General features: G+C 37.4%; 1 protein-coding gene across 1 annotated transcript in view; it reads left to right on the top strand.

Annotated features, from left to right (window-relative positions):
* olf413 (DBH like monooxygenase olf413) overlaps nucleotides 1–20,921 on the top strand; it is a 540,455-nt gene that overhangs the window by 336,593 nt on the left and 182,941 nt on the right. The gene's annotated exons all lie outside the window — the stretch shown is intronic.

The raw sequence follows: 20,921 nt of genomic DNA, 5'->3' as shown, positions 1-20,921 counted from the left end.
TTTTGCACTCATTTCCTCGCTAATTGCTTGATCTTTTCTTCGAGTCGTGCCAGGGCGGCGGCCGTTCCAGCTAGTTCAAAATCACGTTTCATACATCCGCCTTCTGCCGTTCTTTTTCCACAGTTAATGTGTGATGTTCAGCGCGGCCAAGGGCAGCTGACACTTTGGTAGGCGTCACCAAGATGACTGTCAACTCCTTAAGCAGACCTGGTTAAGACACAATGCTCAAGGTGACACCTGAGAGGAATCTGAAAAAAATATAAAGTGTGTTGTGGAAAGTCCCATATAAATACATTTCTTTTCTGAAAAGAAATGGGCAATAAACACTCCACCCCTTCTGAGCAATGGGAAGACTTGGGTGGCTTTGGGAGTTTTGCCTTCACAGCTTTACCACGAAACAATAAAATGTTCATGGGGAGTCTGCATTGAGGTATACCAAAAGCTTTCCCAGCCATTGCAGTGGACAATGCAAGGAGACGTATCTGAACATTAAAATTTTGAACTTACGGCTGCAAGCATTTGTTTGCTCCATGCAAAGACGACATCATGCACAACAAACACCGTAACCAGATGAAATTATGTAACAGAGCTTTGGCAGCGTCGTAATAAAGAACTGCCCAACCAGGGACATGTTAAACTGCTATTTTGTCAAGTGAGGCAAACCAAGATTACGTACAAGTGGTTGTGCATATGAATGCGCCATATTTGTATATTGTAAGTTTTTGTAATATTTATTGGTGAACACTAGATGTTAGACAGCTTCGCTTACTACTCTTTCCTCTCGGTCCATACTTTGATTACTCTGAGTCACAATATTTCCAAGCTGAAATTCCACAGGCGTAAAAGTTATGATAGTTAAAGTATCTTGATAAGTTCTTATCGCCTGAATCATTTCTGCGTGTTCCACCTCCATGGAAGTAACTCATATAATTAGTGAACCTTACGCAAAATATTTTCAGGAGATTTCTGTTAGCCACGCATCTTATTTGAAGTTCGTATTTTCCTACGTTTGTATTTACAACCTTAAATCGCCGACCTTCCTGGCGGAGTGGTTAGCACAGCGCGCTACGACGCCAGGGAACCGGGTTCGAATCCCGGCCTGGGCATGGGTGTTCTTTGTGATTGTCCCTTCATCATTTTCATCACCTAACCAATCATCTCCATCTTCGCGATTAGCTAAGTGACAGAAAAGCAAAGTAAAATAAGCCAAATCAATCAAACAACCATAAATAGATCTCCTACATGAATTGCTATTATTCAGACATTCTTTCATTTGAATTTTGTAAGGTAAATGGAGAAGCATGTTGGGATAAAATACAACAATAACAAAACTCCATTCTATATTTCTAATTAATCCTAACATAATATCTATTACTAGTATTCCAGGAGTTATCATGTTTTGTATTTCTTTTGCTTTCGGAGAGGTACATCCGGTCTAACCCAAGAAAATAATGCATTCAATGTGAAGATGTGCAGTTCTGCGAACACTTAATGTAATCCTTTTTTATGTTGCTGTTCTTTCAACTTCAAAAGACCTTAGTTAAAAAGCTGTTATTGTTAAGGTACAGAAGAATAACTAAAATTGTAACCGTAACATTGGTAGTAATGACAGCATTGCTCTAACAACATGGAATCGGCTGCAATAGGTGGCAATACAATTCTTCAGTTCTTCATGAATGTACCCCATCAAAAAAGTCCATCGTGTATGCTAGGTATGCTATTTTCACGTTGAGTGCCATTCACAAAGGGTATTACTGCTTCAAATGAGAAAGAAATGCACCATAACTCTCATTTATTGTTCCCTGGGAATCTCATTGAGCGTACACCATAAACAAATCATAAATGCTGCGAATGTCTTGAACTGTTGAAGTGAATTACCTGCGTCTGAAATGCACATTTGAACAATGGCTTACGAGCTATGAATTTATTTTCAACGTACCAATCTCAATTACAATGTGTTCGAAAAGTTACTTTTGTACCAACATCTATTCAAGAGAAAAACAGAAGAGGAAGATGTGCGCTTTCAATCCTGTAATTCCTCATAATATGTACGAAGGTGAAGTAAAGGTACCATTTCCCTGGCTTACATTTCCTTATTAAGAGAATTGGAATAAATGATTGTTAATCTCTCTCTCTCTCTCTCTCTCTCTCTCTCTCTCTCTCTCTCTCTCTCTCTCTCTCTCTCTCTCTCTCTCTCTTCTCTCTCTCTCTCTCTCTCTCTCACCCAAAACACAGTTTGCACTTTGTAATGGGATCATGGAATTCCACAATTTTCGACATTTTGTAAGAAATTAATCATTAATGAATATCAAGTTAATATTTTCCTAGTTACCAAAAATGTAATTGCTAAACACGTCCTGGTGTTCGATTCCCGTACAGGCTATTGAAAACTACAATTTCAACAGACATTGTTGCTCAGTTTCTATATAACTAAACTTTGAAATATCAATATGAAATGCTTTATATTATAATCACTGGTCTAGTGGTTAAAGTAGCGTTCTACAAAGTCAAGGATCCTAGGTTGGAATAATGAGTAAGACATGGATGGTATTACATTTGTCTCTTCCTCTATTTAATCAATCCCTCTTAAGCCCTAATTATCAAATATACCACATAAAATTAAGATTTTCGTCAATAACAAACATAAATAATTCTGTTCGCTTCATATGTTTATAATAATATTGTTCATACTTATAATCAGTTATTTTATTCGATTCAATTCGATTTATATTATCCATTTGATTATCCAAATAAATACAACTGAAAAACAAAAGCTAATGCGATGCCATCTCTCTTAAAACTCGTATATATTTCATTGAAAAAATAATTCCTTAATTAGGATAATGACGTTTATGTCAAAAGAGCACAATTGTTACACATTTTAGGTTATAATTAACAAAATTATGTTCATGTACATTCATTAGTATTGGTCAACTACCCATATCATAGAAATCACTAGCCATAAAAGGGTCTCCCGGATGACGCAGTGGTGTAATCAGTTCCCGGGTTCGATAACCCACTTTAAACTGTAGGTCCAGTCCAGATTAGCCTTACTGTACATAAAATGGACTTAAAACACCAACTCAATCAATCAATCACTAGCCATAAAAAAATCAAATGAAATGTGGACTGGAAGTTCTACCAAATGGTACGACGTAAATGATCTCGACGGATTCGGTTCATCTGTCTGCCTGCGTGAGTAACTATTTGATATTACTTGTTAAATCGACACTTCAGGTTTTGGTTAATGCACATAGAACATATCCCGTTACACACTACAAACGGCACATGCAAATTTTATTCTGTGATCTACATTTTGCAAGTCATTTCATAAAAAAACCTTCATTCTTTTTTCTCTACCCCATCGACAGGTTTTTCACTGCAACCTCCAAGGTTTTGCATCTTTTGCTTCATATCAGCGTACGATCCACTTATTTTTAACAGTAGGAAATATACATGTTTTCTATTTTTTAACATTTGAATTATAATGACGCAATGAAATTATGTTACAGGTCAACGTAGCTACAAAAAAAGACGAACGAAACATGTCACAATTATTGTACGTACATGGAATTTCAACATGTATTAAATTTCGTTCATAATGGGAACACCGGATTCATGCGAGATACAGTTTATTCTGATATGCAGCGATGTTTACTTTCTGGTATTATCAACAGCAAACACTTAGAATATAAAGCCGCCATGAAGTATAAAGTTCAGGAAAAAACAAAATGCGGCTGACTTCTCAAATAACCTCCGAACACACAAAGTAAACAACGCAGGAATAGCAAATATGTCCGTATCGACATCTGCAAATATTTCATCATTTCCTCATTTCTCTTCCCTTTGTCCTATCCCAACCATCCCCATCCCATATGAACAACACTGAATATTTTCCGAAGAGACTCGATGAATCAGTGGCAGTTCTCGCATGTTCTTCTGAACTCTATGTGCACATGGAAAGCAACTATATAGTATTGCCGTTGCTAATATATTTCACCTACAGATTTATTAGTGAGTATCATTTGGCAGTATAATATTTTAAATTGTAATACAAGTGTGTTTAGAGTTTCTACAATGGCAATCCCTTCCATTAAGCGTCTCTGAGTACAAAATATTTTTGTGGTTATTTTTCTGTAAACGTCTTTACAATGTACTAGAATACCCACCCTCAAAGGCGGTAATCAATTAATACTTCATTATCTTCTAAATGTTTGTTTTATTCTATTCTATTGCCTTTATTGATTTAAAAAATAATAATATAAAATTATCATTCCGAATCAAAATTTTTGTAGTGTTTTACGAAGTAATGTATATAAATTATACAGTGCGTCCAATTCTTTGCGAGGCCGAGAGATCGGGAGTAGTGTGGCGGGCGGCGCTAGCGGAGATGCCGACATTTTCGACCAGTAACGTCCCGCTTATTTTTATGGACATATCTTTAGCATGCAGATATTTAGGAATATTGCAAAAGGAGCACTAACCTGTGTTATAAGAGTTGTTTAAAGTGATGTCCACCTACATTCACACATTCCTGGAATCGTTTGATGAAATTTTGATTCACACGCAAAAGTTCTTCTTCCGCAATTCTTCGGTTAGAATCCGTCGTTTTTGCTTAGGGGTTCTAAAATTTAACGATTCAATTTCTCGTAATGTAAGAACAAGACGTCTAACCGTCTCTCTACCTGAAGGTGAAACACCAGAGAATTTCTGTGCAAATTGCCTACACACGTCTCGACGCGAGTCTGTTTTCACGTAAGTGTCATACATAAAAATTATATGTTCTAACGTGAACTTTGCGGCTGGCATTTCAATCGCCTCACTTACACACAGCACACACATACTGCAATTACACAAAGAAGTAGCACGGCAAGTAACCAAGAACCACAGTCTTTCACACAGTACGAAACTAACACGCTCTTGGTTCAAGGTCTGTTCCTCACTCCATTAGCAGCTCTGTCCAGGGCACCTGTAGTCGCGAAGGAAAGAACAACTCAAGCTCGGAGCTTTCAGATTCCAAACAATGCTCACGAAAACCATTGCCTTTTAACGGTTTCGTCTGCAACGTAATCTTGATGCAGTGCATATTCGAAACCTCCAAACGATTCCGAGCGAAGCAAAACGCTTTCGAGGGTAAACTTAAGCGGGACGTTACTGGTCGAAAATGTCGGCATCTCCGCTAGCGCTGACCGCCGCATTTCTTCCGATCTCTCGGCATCCCAAGGAATTGGACGCACGGTAGTTTCTCCATTCTAAAATTACCTTTTCTAACCCGCATAACTCAAGAGGAGTTCTCAGTATACCGATGCCAAACTTTGCTACTATCTATTACATGAACATCCCTTCACAACCAATTATGAAAATTTCACTTCAAATGGGAAATTTTAGGTGACCGACATGTAGCTGTTGGTATCGGTTTTCTATACTTTTGGCATATGTCATGTACAAGAAGAAATACTTTAAGTTTCATTAACTTTGGTTCAAAATCAACCTGAATATCACAGCCTTTAAAAAAATGTACTCGTGCACATACCTGGCAAGATTTCTATGTGTAATGTCGCCTTGTATGATCATAGAAATCAATAATTCATTCATCATCATAGTGAGATTTCTTTGTTAAGAATAATTTCAGTTATTTCTTCGCTAGCAATAGTTCAATATTGCAGTCATAAATATTCAAATCAGCAGTTGTAGACTGATGTAATTTGTTTCACATTCGAACTTGAACAACAACACAATATTGGAATTAAATATAGTAATTTCTTGAAATTAATGGTGTTCTCCTGATTTCCCCAACCAGAGTTCTTTGTTTAGACGATGGAGATGATAAAAATGCAGCTCCCAAATGACATCTGCGAACTTCATTCAATTGATGTCAGTTCACTTCCTTCAACTACTTGCCAGAACTACTCACACTTCCTTTTCACTTTGTGTATTGCCTTCGAACTTATGCTGGTATTTCCATCACATAGTAGAGATAACAGTTTGGGAAAGCCGCACTAGGCAAAAGTAGAAGGCAACAGGCGAAAACAGGGTAGTAGCCGGATAGAAATTTCTGGTTGAAATCAAACAAACTCTATACCGGGTACCGACATGTTTTCGCTTTCTTGTGCTTACACGTCAACTGGAGGCAATCATTGGAATTCTAGCTGCAGAGCTCGGTGTTGACACAGGGACTGAAGGCTACAGTGTATAGGGATTTAATGAGGAGGCAACAAGGAAGGAGTAGTTATTGCTATTTTAGCACCATTACCTTAATCGACGAGCTACTCGTTTCTTCTCTAAAGAGGATGATGTGCTAAAATGCAGTGTTTGCACAAGCACTCGAGGAAGGTAGAGAGTGCTGAGGGTTCGAAGATTTTTGTTTTCATCTTTCCCTCTCACTTTTCTTTTTTTCGTTTGCTCTCAAGGGATGCAGTAAAGAAAAGAGCTGATATACAGTGCACGGAGGGAGATACGAAACGGTTAAGACCATTTCTGAACGTTTTATGATGTTGCGTTTCTCGTTTGCAGTCTTCTGAAACACACTTAAAATGGCACTATTTTTGTTTCTTTAATGCGCACCTAATGCTTTCTTGCGCTCCGACTAGAATTGGTACTATAAAGAGGCAGAAGCCATGTAAAAGATATATAAAGAACCCATTACTTTGAAGGCTGGCTAAGCTTGCAACAGGTAGCCTTGTCGATCCACTGGTGTGAACTGAGGTTGTGACTGTTTTGTCGCCACTGAAATTCTTTCGCCACTGTGTTTTATGAGCCGCTAAACAAAAGAGTAGGACTGTACCCTTAGGAATTGTCCTTTAAAACCCTCCCCCTCCTATCTACGCGTGCATTTAAGGAATGCTTTACAAACTACATACAGGAGAAGGATCTTCGTCTCGTGAAATATTTCTTTATATGGTTCTTCAGCAAACGAACTTCCTTGTCTTGTTCAGTGCAATACTTTATCGCTTCAAAGTGGCTGGAATTTGCTAGACCAGATCTTGTTCTTTCCTCAATCTCGGACATGTATTACCTTAAGTACAGCGCCTTGAATAACGTAGTGTTTCAAAAACGACCCAAGAAACTGGTTCCCCGAGACGATGACAAGTAGATGGCAGTGCGATCGACCCAGGTGCTAATTTTGTTATGAAAGTAATGCGGCTTAGTTAGTTTTTGGAACATATTGTGTAGATTTGTTTCTCTAGAAAGGCGGTAAGTGAATTGATGGAAACAGTTATATTTGTGGAGTGATTTGCAGTCACGAAATGGTATTAATTTACACAGAAAAGTAACATAAATACGTTTTATGTGCAACGCAACACGAGCATCAACATATCGCATGTGAGGCTGGACGTCAAACGTTGGATTGTGTACACAAGTTTATTTTTGTATACTAATAAAATTGAAATAGTGTCATGAAGGAGAAAAAATGTTTCGTGGCGTACATATTATGAAGTCATTTTCCCGAAATGCAGATATTCGAAAGAATTTAATTTCATATTCCATGGAGTTCAAATAGCCGATTAGGCTGTACCTTGTCATCTCTATCAACAAATTGCTTTACATTCGTGTCGATTGGTAAGTATAACATTGGTGTTATGGACTGTGCATTTTTACTCGTGACTTGGCTGTAAAATGTCTACCTTGTACTTGATGAAAATAAACCGCAAATTAACATAAGTCCACCGTTGTATGTATTCACTTTTTATTTATTTCATTGGATTATTTTTTTAAAATTTTTTTATGGGAAAGCATTTATGAACGATTTACAGGCAGTGCAATTGCTGGCCGATTTAACATCGTATGATCATATAATAATAGCACAAATATAACTCAACCAACGCGTTGTTTACATTTTTCCAGTAAGCGGGAAACGAAAAGTGTCATATTTCACGCTTGCGAGTTTTTGGGCGGTAAGTTGGACAACACGCGAGTGGATGTAAAACAATCTTTGAAAAATAAACGAGTATTGTCTGTGTGAATTTCCATAAAAATAATATTTGTGACAATGACAATATTAATGAACCTTTCAGGATAATGCATACACAATACTAATTCTCGCAGCAATTGTCATGTTACGTGTTACAATCCATACCTATGTTTTCTTCCGTATTGTTAATAAAAAACTCAAGGACAGGTCATGATCGACGGTTCATAATATTCTTTAATATTTTCGCGACTACTGTACCAAATATCATAACAATTTTCTGATACAAAGAAATATTACAAGGAAAAGAATCAGACGTTGCAGCAAAAACCCCATTTACTTCCATTATAAGCAGTCGAACACCAAGCACCGGGGTCAACACCAGCGCCTCTAGCGGATCATTTTCGAGTGGAACCAGCCAGAGAGCGCAGAACCATGCCGTTTTCCACACTACGTTATTCTAGGCGCTGTACCTTAAGTACTTGGAATTATCAATTAAATCCAGTATCAAACGGACGTTTCCTCCTTTTCGTTAGTTCAGTTTTCTCACTTCTAATGGTGTTTCTGTTTATCTGTTAAATTGCGTAAAGAATCAAATCATAGTCGATAGGGGTGCGCATGAAACTTTATCACCATGAATTGAATAAATTTACTCCACTTGATTGCTTCGATTAATCGTGCCCTGAAACGACGCTGAATTTTCTTCAAGGTACATTTTTAATGAGATGAAGCTTTCGTGGTATGGATATTTCGCCAAGTTTTTCATCTCAATCTCTTCTGTCGCGAAGATCTTACACGCCTCACGGTAAATAGAGACTGTATATTTCGAAATAGTTCAATAACGGAGTTTATTTTTGCCAAAGAATTTTGTCGATAACTCTAATTTCACAACTATCAATATTTGGCTTAATGACTAATGTGTGTGCGTGTGAAGGGAGAGAGATGTTGTGGTGAATTTTCATAACATATTTACTACTTTCTTATCACATTTAATTTACGAGTAACATATCCGTTGAATAATGTGTAGGTTTAAATTTTCAAATTCTGCACTTCATATTTATATAATACGTTATCAATTTAATATTACAATTCAAAATGCACGTACGTGCCAGAATATGACAATAAAGAGATCAATCCACGCACACAGGATACGATTGGCACTACTGTGTAAAATAATAAAAGAGTAATTGATGTGCAAACGTGGTAAAAAAAATTGGTTCCATTTCCTCGCTAACACGAGCAAACAAGAAATTTCAGCAGAGGATTACAAATATAATAAACACAGTAGCTTAAACTCACTGATAAGGATGCTATCGCACTTTTGCGTACGTAGCACACCACACTTTTAATTCAAAACATGAAATCAGATAGCAAAAGTACCCTTGGTGCTGTGCGTGTTCCGTTCGTATCGATTTTTAAATATTTTCCCTCTCACGCTTCACACACTTTTTGGAGACCAAAAAGGGTGTGTAATGAATGCGACGTCGCTGGCATTTGCCCATAATTCATTACGTAATAGGCCTGGTGCAAATGCTACAAGCGTACCGGTATTATCTGCAGTGGACCTGAAGTTATCTGTTTCTCATTATCTTAATATATCTGTTGTTATGAGTTTTGTCCTGGATTTCATTCCTCGATTTTCCAGTACGTGGTTGGCAAATTAGACACCCGTTTTGAACTATATTATAGCCTGTCCAAAATACATGAAAAATTGTATTTTATAAATGGAGGAGCTTAGTACCGTGTGCGATTATAAATTACTGCCTCTTCCGAGAATGATTTATCTTGAAATAGTCAGATCATGTACACGAGCTGTAGCGAAAGGATTTTAACGTTCTGTTCCTATTACTTTGATTCTTTCGTAGCATACGTGAGTTCTGTGAGATATAGAGGGTGCTCCACAAAAATGTATACACATTTTTGCAGCTAATAACACAAACATTTTCATTCTTTCGGGACTTAATTAACTGGTTTGAAGAATTTGTTGAACTACGTTTAAATACTGAAGAAGAGATTCTCTTAAACAGATACTGAAAGTACGAGAATGTAAGTGAAGCGCAAAGACAGCTTGGAAGGGAATATACTCGCCATTGCTCGGGTTAGAAATAATTTAGACTTAGATGCGACTGTTTAAGATATCAGAATATAATATTCCAGAATACTGAGAACGTCCATAACATAAACGATAAAATATATTGTACTGAAAACTTACCTGAATCTACAAAAAGAAACTGTACGACAAGCGGCTCTTGAGCGTTCATTGAATTTCGAATCATGCATCATGCATCAATCATGTCATGCATCGGAGAGAATTTGGGGATGAGAGGAGTTTTATTTCCAGCAGAATTATGCAATCTTCAGTGATATAAAGTCCTATGCTATCTTGATGGAAATCTACTGATTACATGGTTTGGATGAGGAGGTATCACTGAAAACACCCTGCGTTCCCGAGATCAAGCTCTAGTGAACTTTATTTTTATCGGGATACATCCAAGTTGTTGCTTGTAGCATAAAACAGGAGAATCATTCTATTGAAAGCAGCCATTGAAAGAGAAGGCGCTCAAAAAACGTGGAAAAACGATTTATCCTGCTTGTAACTTTATTGCTCTGTTTTATCACCAGTGTCTGAATGGATCAAATAGTTCGAACATCTGCCATTATTTTTTTTAAAAAAAAATCTACATGTGTCTTCTTTAATTCAGATCACGACACTTATATGTATATTTATTAACATTGCCTGCATAATAATTCAAAGTTCATAAACACTTTTTGGGGACACTCTGTATTTGGTACAAGACTTATCTTTCTGCTAAACTCGTTGTTAGTTTTTCTTGATTTCCATACAAAGAAGAGAGTAAAAATTACATTTGTAAAATTTGATTCCACTTTGTTTGTTTTCTTCTGTGCAGAATGGACTTATCTGCAGGAATTGAAAATGTGAAACGTGGGAGAGGGGTACGCGTCCATCTTAATAATCGTAAACCATTGATTATGTAAATGTTTGTTATTTGTCTGTTACAGTACATTTTACTCCTACTCGACGGCAATTCAAAGATAATGACACCAATGGTTTAAAGTGTAATTTGACCTACTGGAAATAAATCCCGTAAGAAATCGAATTCGAGATGTCTTGGTTGCAACTATTTGTCTATTCTCACCCTAGCCTCCTTGGCGGAAGTGGTCAGCACGTTACAACGCCAGAAATCACATGTTCAAATTCAGGTTATGTCACGAGGGGCAAAAAGCTACGTAATACAACCAAAATAGATAGAGAGGAGAGAAATAAAGAATAAGCGGTCCTATGTTTAATTCCTGTAGGGATATTCTGATTTATGGGTTTTATATTATCATCTTGACGGTACGTAGAGAATCAAAAGGTCCTGAGCTCGAATCTCGATGAGGCGCAGTCCAGAGTTTTCGCTCCCATTGTATAAAATTTCTCAAACTTTCCAAAAATTTTGCAAGTAATATGAAGTTAATTTCGTACTTTTGTTATTAACGTCGCTTTTATACCACTCTTTGCTAATCATGGCGATGAGGGTGAGTGATGATTATATTACATTTATGACGGTACACTCACAAATAACACTCATGCCGGGACTCGAATCCGAGAACTTCGGTGGAGGTTAGGAGAGCCGGCCACTTAACGCGTTTGGCTGCCGAGTCGGCAAAATAAATTTAGTTCGGTCTATATAACGAAAAACTAATAAAACTGACTGTGTATTTGCATTGTTCTTTTTTACAGGGCCATAAGTTTACACGTAGTTTTGAATCAATAATAATTATGTTTCTTTAAATGCACGGCATACAGCCCTTTTATTCACAAACATTTCAAAACTGAGAGTCGTTTTGTATTTTTAATTTTTTTTTTTTTTAAACACGCATCCTTTGATGGTATACTATGTTCTATGTTTATAAGGCACCAATACTTACCACCTTACAACATAATTTCAGTTTGAAAACTAATATGTTGTAGGGACATATTTTACCCTCGGAATATAGTGAAAGAAGTAGCAGTTATATACTGAGAAGCGAAAGTGTTGTGCATACAAACGATATTTGTACGTTCCGAATCCCATTTGAGCTTTGATCGTTCAGCTAATGGACAAAATAAGTGTTAATGTAGGCAAACTTGCTTACTAGGGTTTTTTAAAATTCAAAATACAAGATCAGATCAAATGAATGTATAATTGCAACAAATCTTTTTCCTGACTGTAAGCTAACTCCAGGTATTTTGTGATATTCCATACGTAATAACCAACCTTTTATCGGGTGGTGCTAATTGTCGTTACATTTAACATATTACAACTTATCTCACAGGCAAGTTGTCACGAAATAGCATTAAGGTAATAGAATTAATGATTATGAAGACTATGGCTATTCATCTCCTTTATTAAAATTAAGGAGCAGATTACATTGGCAAATTTTGTTCAATGTGCTATTTTTGTGGCTAAATAGGAGTATTTGCATGGAGTATTTAAGGGGAGGATTCAACTGGTCCAAATCCCTTCTATTTGTTTAGTATTCATTTTAGATTAATTTTATAATAATACAATCAAAATCACGAAAATTGGACAAACACTGCAATGCTCAAGAAAGTTGTAAACATATTTTGAATGGTTTAGTGAATGATCTACAGATATACACGGCGGACATTTTTTTCTAAATATAGGGTTATTCAAAAAGAATGGTACAAAAGTAAAGTTAATTTATTTTTAAGTGAAAAGAGATACAAAAGCAATTCTGGTGGGAAGAAAGAAAGCAAGGTTGTAAATTTACCTGGGCAATTACAATTATTGGATGTGAGCACCCTAGGTAACACGGCAGATGTCAAAACGATAATCCATTTCTTGCCAGACGCGTTCCAACATATCCTCGGTTATCAGCTCCACTGCATGAGAGATGCGCTGCTTTAAATTATCCAGGTCCTGTGGTAATGGAGGAACACAGTGTCTTTCACAAACCCCCCAAAAAAAAGAAGTCGCATGGAGTAAGATCTGGGGATCGTGGAGGCCAGGTCAGCATTGTCAAATCTTGATTCCTGGTACGGCCAATCCAACGACCTGGTCTGGTGGCATTGAGGTACGCACGAACAAGGTTGTGGAAGTGGGGAGGACCACCATCCTGTTGAAAGATGGAATTCGGAATATCTTCCTCCAGTTGTGGCATGAGCCATTCCGATAATATGTCCAGGTAGGTCTGGCCAGTAACAGTGGCTTTGGCAAAAAAGAAAGGTCCATACACTTTCTGTCTGCTTATTGCACAGAACACATTCACTTTTTGTGAGTCTCTTTCCTGCTGCACTATGGTATGAGGGTGTTCTGTACCCCAGATCCTAACGTTATGGCGAGTCAGTTTCCCGCTAACATGAAATGTCGCTTCTTCACTAAACACTAACCTGTCAGCGAATCCATCCTCTTCTTCGAACAGATTCTGCATTTCAATGCAGAAGGTCTGGCGTTTTGGCATATCTGCGTTTTTCAGCGCCTCCATGAGTTGCAATTTGTATGGTTTAAAGTATAGACGCTTTCTTAAATTACGCCATACAGTGAGTTGTGGCATATTAATTTCTTTACTTGCTTGGTTTGTCGATTTTCTGGGACTCGTTTGAAAAGCAGCACGAATCCTATCCACTGTCTCCCTCGACGTTGCTGGTCGACCGGGAATTTTTCTACTGCACAGACATCCGTTGATTCAAACTTCTGCACCCAGCATGTAATGCAGTGTCTATGTGGTGGGCCTTTCTAGAATTTCGCATGAGAGTGTATCTGAACTGTAACAACCGCCCCTGTTCGTGCAAATTCCATTACGCAATATGCTTGCTCTACCTTCGTTGTTGTAATTTTAGCTATCAACAACAAGTAGCGCCTCTAGCGGATTTTGCGTCAACTACAACCACAGGCTATAAATTTACAACCTTCCTCCCTTTCTTCTTTCCCACCAGAATTGTTCTTGTATCTCTTTTCACTTAAAAATAAATTAACCTTGCTTTTGTACCATTCTTTTTTAATAACGCTGTATAGTTAGTATATAGTGATTTTGATGTCGAAATTGGTTTTTTCAATTTCAGTTATGCGATTTTATTCACAATTTCATGAATATATACGTCTACATGTTGACATATTTTGATTCATTATTCTTACACTTCAAATTAAAAGTCCAATAAATATTAATATAATAAGATGTGTATGTGGTCATTTGAATTAATATGCATCAAAATTCAATATTTGGATTCACCGTGTTTAGAAATATAATGTGATTTAACTTCGTCAATTATAATGTTAATAATAACTCAAGAACAACAATAATTGTCAAAATTTTAGTATATTTTTTACAACTGAAAGCTGAATCCCTCCTTTCTTTGCGTACATATGCAACAATGGGTATTTAATATGTCGTTGCGTTACAAGACGCTCGATAGGAATAGCTGAGCTCTGTATCATATGCACCTTACAACAAACAAGTCTTGTGTGCGTCTGTGTTTCGTGGAGACTATAGAAAGGTTCCTTTTCCCTGAGGCTCGTGATATCCCTCAATCAGTCAAGCGAATATCATGGCGACACAAAAGTGGTTTCAGAAATGGATTTTGCTGACCGTAGGCGAAAAAGGAACAAAGAAAACAGAGAAAAGAATGGAAGGAGACGGTCCTCCCTGAAATACTGGCAGAAGTGGTGGGGAGAAGAGAAAGAAAATTGAAACAGTTTGGCTGGTTGGTTGGCTTCGTGTTGTTGTTAGGCTCTCGCGCTGTGACTGGGAGTATGGGATCTCAGCTCAGGTGGGATTTCAGTTTTTTGACCTCCCTGGCTTATATCCCATTTTATGGGCAAGTCTTGTATCTGCAAGGTCAGTCCAGCGAGAGGAAATGGAAAGAGAAAAGTTTTCTCGTGCCTAGTTGCAACTTAAGCTCATCCCCTTCCCAGAATCAACTCAATTTTGGTCGTTTTAGACTGTGCTTTGGTAAAATGAAACCCTTTATCTCTACCGGATTAAGCTATATTTATGTAGACAAACAGCAAAAGATTTATTTCTTGAATATACAGAATCAAATACCGGAAGAAAACAATTTTACCTCAAATCTTCATTACAAACATTGGAAGTAACAAATTATTCATGCGAAATGCGTGTCTTGTAGTAAATATACCTCAACGGCACATTAACAACTTTGGTGATACATGCGTAGACACCAGTACCATTCACAGTCACATACGTGCGTATAGACATGCTGTTGTTGAATTTGACTTCCGTTCACAAGTAAGTAGTGCCCTCAATGAAATAAAATATTTTTTTCTATCTCAGTTTCTGGAATTGGTTAATATCGTTCTCTTGTAAAACCGACTCGCTCTTGCAACAGTAGTAATGGCATTGGAACGAGAATTGTACATTATTTTTATAATGAGTAAGGTACCTCACCATATTATGGGCTAAAGTGTTTGTATCGTTATGGAACTTTAAATTGTTCGTTTCAAAGCGTTCATGAGAATAAGTTTTATAGTTATGCTCGTATAATTTTGTAGTTTTTATGTTAATTCTCAAATTTAAAATTGTATTTTTAAAATTTTACTGTAAATATATAATAACTTATATGCTATACCTTTCTGATGAAGTTTCTCCTGGCTATACAAAAGGGAATTTTATTGCGCGTAATATTGATTTTGATGGTGTAACAGAATTTACATGCACATTTTAAAGAAGGACTTACAATTCGATTATCCAAGTTTATAAACTGGATATTTTAACGTTATATAAACATGAGGAAAAATCATGAACCCAGCATGCTAATATTTTGCAACTTTTACGTTTCCAGCGATTTTTTTAGTTCTCGTAAACCGACTAAATTCACTTCTGGAGAAAGAGACTTGTTCCCTGCTGAGCTGCTGAGTTAATGCAAGATTACTGAACCGCACAGTCTTCGAAGTACCTGCTCCTCATACTTGAACAAAGCTCGCCTTCTGGACTGTGAGCGCCTGTTTCAATTGCCGTCTCTCAATCAAGAGTTCTGTCCCTTGAGCAGCGCTTCCCATCCGTTCGCAATGCATAGCAAAATCACTTGATGAAAGATTTATGAAAATAATCCTCTCACCGATAGAGAACTTCCGTCCGCTTCATACATTTCCTTGTATGAGAGCTGGAAGCAGCTCTTGTGGGAATTTCTCATCGCCTTTGGATAAGTATTCCTCAAGCATGACTAGTCAGAGAAAGAGGGAGAATTTGTATGCATATTTATGTTGTCCGAATGCATATTACGCGCGTGAGCTGGTGTTAATTGAAGTCACAGGTTTATATTCTGCTCTGCTGTTTCATTGATTATTGTTAGAAGAATCCGTACCGTGGGCTGATTCTTTCCAATATTCATTGTTAAGAAAATACTTCTGCCACGCTATGTGACAGATTCCTTCACCTTCACGATCAAGCATAAAGATGAGACTGGAAGGTCAATGAACGAGCAAAAGGTCTTGAAGTAACTGTTGGTGGATATTGAAGAATTAATTAATGATATTTATTAACCAGATTTTGCCTTGTAAAAGTATTTTGTTTAAAAATACGTGCTTCGTCTATGTTGTCATTCTACCTCCGATACATGCATATATACATGTACAGTCACGGATACTTCTGGGTTGTAGTGAATACATTGACTTCCAATGGAATTGTTACAATTCAGCAGTGTCCGTGACTGTACATAAATTTGTTAAGTAACATCTATTTTCTTCTAGCCCGGGGGACTTCGGTGTCGAGACCGAAAGACGACCACTTAACGCTCTTCGTCACCGATACGGTTATATCGTAATTTATGCACGTAGCTATATGCTGTAATAAATAGTTTCGTTTATTTGCCAAATATTACCTTCTCGAATTGCTCCACATATTTTCCTCAATATTATATCCAAACGATTTATGAGCACACTTGTTTGATTCTATCAAGTACCATGTTTCGAATCGGTAAGTGACTACTGGTCTCACAAATTTTCATTGTAGATATTTTATATAATAGTTTATTTTTCATTTACCGATACATCTATTATGTTACCTCCTTTTCCGAAATGCTATAATACTTTAATTAAATAATTTCAATTACTTTATATCTGATGATTTAGTTAGGCGAATATCAACGAAAAATTAATCAACCACTTCCTGCTACCTTGCAGTCATACATGATATTTCACTTGCTCTCGGCCTCTGATTTTGGCTTATAAATATCAAATTATTGGTCATAATGTAGTGAAAGTTGCTACGGACATACGGAACCTGATCTAGCCGTTCAGGTGGTGTATCATGTTTTTTCTGTCTTAAGAGGAGAGTATGTAAATTGATAATTATTCACTTTTTAAACCTTGAATACTGAGAAGCAATAATCTACACACTAAAATTTGCATTCTTGGTTGAACTTATCAAAGCTTGTTGAATACATTCTCTTGGGCTATTGACCAGGAAAATTCTGGTACAATTTCCAAGCTTTCGAGAGCTTACGCCACTCTCATCTTCAGGATAGAAGTCACAGTCATGAAGATGAGAGTAACGTTAGCTCTCGAAAGCTTGGAAATTGTTCCAGAATTGACATGGTCGATAGACCGAGAGAATATATTCATCATTCGTCGCCAGGAAAGCTTAAAGACTTGTATCAAAGCGTGTTCGGATTGTGCGAAGTAAACAGTCGGTGTTTGAACTTCCGCTAAAATTAAGTAAACGATGGTGTTGACCGTGCAATTTCATCAAACCTAATAACTACTATCCCATGCCAAGTGGCGGTATTATGGACGACAATTTACTTTAAAAAATGAATCGCGTCTGCCCATGCTCCTTGTTCGAATGCCCAAAGAAAGGAAAATGAATGGATGTGAAGATTTCATAAAAGATCAATAAGAGTTCCTCATTGCGGAACTGTCAGCTGTCAGTTTTGGAGAGAGTTGTTTTCAATAGCTCGCCGTGCGGTTAATGAGAGAGCTTCAGTCCACGTCGCACTATCGCGGTTGCCACCGAGGTCAAGAGCGTCTTCGGGAACTTACTCAGCTATGATTGATTGATGTCTCCGTCAACATCTTCATGAATCGAACCGCTGACGGGAGCACTCACGCCCAAGGATTCTTACCTTAAATTGTATTTTTTCTTCTACTTCTTCTGCTTTGAACTGAGTGGATTTATCGCAAATGTAACGGAATGCCTTCTGTCATTTTAACTTCTCCTCCTTGTGCAAAGTCAAAATCAACGGTATTCGTTGAAAATTCACTTATTTTAACGCGTTACAAATTTGATCAGCATTTGCTCAACCAGACGCACGACAAGGACGAAAATAATAATTTTTAATATTGAAATAGAAAATTCAGCATATCAAAACCGAATGGCAGCTAACTTATTCAAATAGACTGTGGTACAGAAAGGAACATACACAATTAATTTACAGTTGTGTACAATCTTAGGCAAAGGCAGAGTAGAGTCTGATGAGTTGTATGTCGTCCATAGCAATCTAACATAATTTCTCCAGAAATCATATCAAAAGTCATAATTTTAATCATACAGTGGAATGTCGATAACATTTCGGAACTTTCTACCGACATATTGGTACATTTTTTTTCTACAGCGGAACTGTAGCAGCAACATAGGCCTATATATTGTTGTCACTAATCATTTTACAATTAATGAAGTATTCAGTTTAAAAACTCACGACAGGAAACAATGACTATAATTTGTCACACACTCAACGTTTGTTTAGTACAGGGAACCAACGTTTTTCAGCATGTCTGATATAGCTGCATACGTTTAAGCATGGGCATCAGGAGGGGGAGGAGACGAACTGGTTCGTCGATAGCAATAGAAATAAAATTCAGTTAATTAGTTTTCAAACAGAATAACCAAAGTAAAAACTGCGTGTGATCAAAAGAAATGAGTGTAAAATGTGTTACCCAGGTTATGTTTACATATTCTACCATTTAAACCAAAATTAAATTGTTTCGCAGATTTCAAAATTCCAAAAATTAGAGTTTTCTGTGAGACAACATAAACTTTATGAGTAAAATTGTCCCCTAACTTTTAGAGGTTTTTCTTGAACGAGGTGTGTAAAAGTTAATAACAAAATGAATAACTATGCATGAAAAGTAAAAAAATAATAATGTAAAAAATAGTAATGATAATAATGAAAAACAGTTGTGCTGGATATTCACTGATCTAGTGGATCGAGTAGCAAAGTCTGGCTAAGGATATAAATATAATAATTTATTTCTACTATTGAAGTTAGATCAATGGTCTAACCCCTTTTTTACCGTCTTCGCTACGGCCATTGAATATTGGGACTTGTGTGTATGTGTGTCATGTGCTCTTGATAAGCTACTTCACAGATTCGCGGTGTTCTTTATTGCATGCTGTGAAAGTTTCTCAGCGTTTTATGACGACATAATATGTCAAAGTTTGTTTTTGAATGAACTTTATCTCCATATAGCCTAATCGAGACTGGACCTACCGTTCAATCTGGGATCCGAAACACAGCGCAATGATTCTTAACCGGGGATCCTGTGATTGCGAAGCGACAAAGTTACCACTTCGCCTTCGAGTAGGCCCTGGCACTATGTGTGTGTGTATATATGTACACATTGAGATACAGAGAGAGAGAGAGAGCAGGAAAATTGTTATAGTGGAACCACGAGCAAAACAACCTGCGCAGACCCGCCATTCCTGTGCACCGTACCCCCGCGAGTAGGGGAGGGAGAGAGTGGACCATGCTTCCTTATGGCCCGAGGTGGAGGGAAGAAGGAAAAGCTGCGCGGGGACTTTTCGTCCTAAGGTTTTTTTTCCTTGTGGTCGATCTATAATGTATCTTCAGAATACTCTTGATCTTTTTGATTTTGATTTGCTTGATTTACTTCTCTTTTTGTGCCACTTTTGGCTAATTTGCAAAGATGGAGATGAGTGATGGCATGATGAAATTGATGAATGGACACTCACAAACATCCACACCCAGGCCGGGATTCGAACCCGGGACCCGTAGAATACTCTTGAGATCTTGTGTTTGTTGTCAACAGGTATGAGAAGAAATACAAGAGCAGAGATAATTTCGCATTCCTTATTACAGTATTACGGAAGAGTGCGTGATTATTACTTAAGACGTGCAAGTCTTTGTGCATAAGAAAATGCGTGGATGGACGGAGGAAGTGGAACATCTGCAGCTCGCAGTTGCCTGTCTTCAACGGCCGACAAATACGCGAGATCCTTACGGCTGTGCTGCACCGCATTCCTTGACAAGTAATTCCACAAAGGAATGGTCTCGGCAGACGGAACTCACGCATGAAATTCGGCATATGTGCTTCTTACATTTCTCAAATTCTTTTGGACGTCACGACTTTGGTACAGACGCACCAAAATGAGAAACTCTCTGCTACAGTATTGCAATATGTTTTGGCACACAAGGGAGATTCACTCTTATAACTTAACGTGTTGGAAACTGACTGACTGGTGTTAGTGTGCAGCTTTCTTAGCTAATTCTGTTGCCCACGGAGCTAGGTTCCTCACTGAATTAGACACAGCAATAGTCCATGCACATGAAGTTAATCTTTATTGTGCAATGTATTTGCAACGATGCCGTTCAACCTATATTTTTTATTGTTGTTAAGTCTTATGATGTATTTCATTCGTTATTGTGAAGGTGAATATTTCCCCAAGTTTACAGAGTTTGAAAATAAAGTAAGTGACTATCTATAATGCTCTATAAATGACATAATGTGCCGGTTAAACAACGTGGTTGAAGGCACGTTGTGATTTGCTTCTCCAAGCATCGAGCGCAGAAAGAAGCAGAGTATTAAGAGTTCGGTCTAGTTGCCAAAAACAGTAAGCCAGCAACTCGGAGAGCAATCATTTCTAACCTGGTACCTAGTTCAGCAACGACAAGGGCATTCTAGTAGACCAGGAGACTTGTGAAAGTATTGCTACACATTTCATGAACGAATGTTACAAAAACACTGGCCATTCACAAAAAGACAGTCAAGTAATTATTACACGTTTCTGCTGAAAGAACTTCATTCTTCTTTCT

This window comes from Lepisma saccharinum, chromosome 2 (genome assembly GCF_977018435.1).
Source record: "Lepisma saccharinum chromosome 2, izLepSacc3.1, whole genome shotgun sequence".
NCBI classification, from domain to species: domain Eukaryota; kingdom Metazoa; phylum Arthropoda; class Insecta; order Zygentoma; family Lepismatidae; genus Lepisma; species Lepisma saccharinum.
This window is presented reverse-complemented; position numbering and strand designations above follow the sequence as displayed.